This window comes from Mesocricetus auratus, unplaced genomic scaffold, assembly GCF_017639785.1.
Source record: "Mesocricetus auratus isolate SY011 unplaced genomic scaffold, BCM_Maur_2.0 Super-Scaffold_100035, whole genome shotgun sequence".
Classification (NCBI taxonomy): domain Eukaryota; kingdom Metazoa; phylum Chordata; class Mammalia; order Rodentia; family Cricetidae; genus Mesocricetus; species Mesocricetus auratus.
In genome coordinates this window covers 4,237,801-4,240,674 of record NW_024429214.1, presented here as the reverse complement: position 1 = coordinate 4,240,674, position 2,874 = coordinate 4,237,801, and the positions used below count along the sequence as shown (strand labels likewise).

At 35.8% G+C, this 2,874-nt stretch overlaps 1 pseudogene; it reads right to left on the bottom strand.

Annotated features, from left to right (window-relative positions):
* Nucleotides 1-509: 509 nt before the first annotated feature.
* Nucleotides 510-1,560, bottom strand: LOC121135281 (annotated as a pseudogene).
* Nucleotides 1,561-2,874: the final 1,314 nt, after the last annotated feature.

Genomic DNA, 2,874 nt, shown 5'->3' with positions numbered 1-2,874 from the left:
AAGTTATTCAATAAATAAGTGCACAGCTTTTAGAAAAGGTAAAGATTTCTATAATGAACATATATTTAGAAACTTTTAAGTGTGTTTCTACGCTTTTAAAATGGTTATCTTTTCCTATAATTTTTGTATTATAACTTTTATTTACAAAAAAGGGGATATTTACTGATATTATTACCAAGCAGGCATCTCAAAGATGAGGAAAAAGGAACTCAAAATGTATATATTTTAGGCAAAATGCCAGAAAAATTCAATAAAATAAAAATATGAAAAATTGATTGCTTAGTTAGTTTGTTGCTTTTATCTTTTGTCAATACAAGCTGTAAGTATCTGAAAATCCGAATACTTTATTTGGTTAGCATATTCCTAAATCCTGGAACCCATGCCGTGTAGCACATAGTCCCTTTTCTTGAGGCACCCCGTGGATTTTGGCAAACAGTAATAAAGCATCTCAATGCCTCATGTTAAATTTCATGCTTTATTGATTTTCTGGCCTTGCCTTTATTCTAGCATCATTCTCCTGGAGATCCAAGTTCTTCTATTCGTTTTCTCTGTGTAGTTTCTAGTTCTTCCATTCTTTTGCGAAGCAGAGAGTGTTCTCTTTGATGTTGTTCCTCTTGCATATGAGGAGGAAAGGAGGGCTCCATCCCAGGAAATACAGCTGATGACTGAAAGTTAGGAGGATGGACTGATGCTGTTGGAGGCAGATCAGGAGCCAAAATTAGACTTTGAAATTCATTATGTCTTTTCTGTAGGTCCTTTTGATATTTTTAAATCCTTGTATATTCTTCAAATGGAACATTTTGTTTGTTTAACACCTGGTTTTCTGTTTCTAACTCTTCTTTCTTTGCCTCCAAGACTTCCACATTTTCCTGAAGTATCTTCAACTTGTTTTCATGAAGAGATTTTCTCTTTTTCTGAGCAGTTGCAGCTCTCTGTAGTTTCTCTTTAGCTTGATTATATTTTACTTCTCTGTCAGAGATACGCTCATGAAGTTTATGCTTTTCTTCCAACCACTCTATATGTTATTCCTCCAATTTTTCAACTTCTAGTTGCACTTTTTCAGCTTGGCTCCTTAAATTTCGCCATTCTTGTTTTAATCTCTCCACCATGTCCTTCAGCATTTGGGTTGAATTCAGCAAGTCATTCTCTGAGTGTGACAGCGAGGTCACCTGGATCTGCAAATGACTAATTTGCTGTTTCAGTTCAGAATTTTCAAGTTTTTCTTTCTCTGCTTTCTCTGTGTTCACAATTTGTTGCTGAAGTTTTATCCTAATGCTCTGAAGCTCCCTCCGCCATCTGTGAAGCCCGCAGTTTCTCTACACACTGCTCCTTCTCAGACTGCCTCCAGACATCGCTTTCCACTTTCATTTTCTTTAATTCTGATAGTCTGTTCTCAAGTTCTAGCTTTTCATCCTGTAATGCTACCAGTTTTTGATAACCTTCTTCTTTGGCAGCTTGTACTTTACGTATTAACTCACGGTCTTTTTCCACCAGGAGCACTTTGAGATGTTCAACAGTTGACTTAAGACAATGAGATTTACTTCTTACAGAAGAGAACATGTACCAACAAACACTTGGAGCAAGTACTTCACAGATTATTATTAGTGAGATTGGGTACTCTTGTATGGTTTACCAGTTCCAGTTGCTTGGAAATGACCAAGACTTTTACAATAGGCACATTTGGAGACTGACCTCCATTATATGCTGACATCAAAAGTTTTACAATTACACATACTTTTGAATAGTAAACCTCCCATGTACAATCCTGATTCTCAGTTGCTTCCTGTTTTGGGGTACATGATATGGGCCGAGACTTCTGCCACAATTTTCAGGCAACAATTATGATTTATCTCCCTGTCAAAATCTAATACACCATTCATTTCTAAACCAACAACACCAACTTATGACCTCACAATATGTCTTCCTAGACTTAGCCAGAGGCTACAAATTTCTATTTTTACTTCTGCTGTCTCAAAGGTATGTTCTATGTCTTCAGTACATGACACATGGAAGTAAATGCATCATTGTAACATTTCAGTTGTTGGATATTTTAGCTTCAGATAAGGATGTCCTACTGATAAAATTTTGCAAAAATGGAAGGAAATTTAGGCCTAAATGAGAAATTTTTTCCACACACAGAGGCAGTATTATAATCAAATAATTACAATTATAAAAAACTCAAAGTTCATAAAAGAAGGATGTGGCCACAACTTCAAGAGAAGAGGCCAGAATAATCCAGACAATTTATGAGCCCAAGTAGAAGATGATTTACAGAGGCCAGAATGATCCAGTGACTATCAATGTGATTAGGAGTAGTTGGGATCTCTTTGTTCTCTGCTGAGGATGTATGAAGGGGACAAAGAGTTATACATTGAGTCATTTAGACTCCTGGCTTGATAAAATTTGCTTTACTGCTAAATGTGTGCACCAAAGGAACTGTGAGCCTGTATTTTCTGATTTCTAAGTAAACTATTTCAGAGTTCTTCATAACAATACGGAAACTACACTATTCACTGTGGTATATAGACATTAAACCACCATATACATTAATGTCAGGATACTCACCTCCAATTCATGTTGAGCTCTAAGGATGTACAGTAGATATTACCTTAGGTAGAGTAAAAGATTCAATGATAGCAAATATATTTCAGTTTCATATGACTGAAAATTACTCAAAGTTTGTACAGTGACATATGCTTTGGCCAACAGACAGACACTCATAAGCATGAGTGTAGAATACAAAACTGACACCCCTACTCACATTTAATCCATTGTAAAAGCACCAAGAAGTGATTTTTTTCTCTATCCATAGTAGATTTGCTTGGGGGTATACTTTATATATCACAAGAATATTTTCCCTTCCATAACAATGAG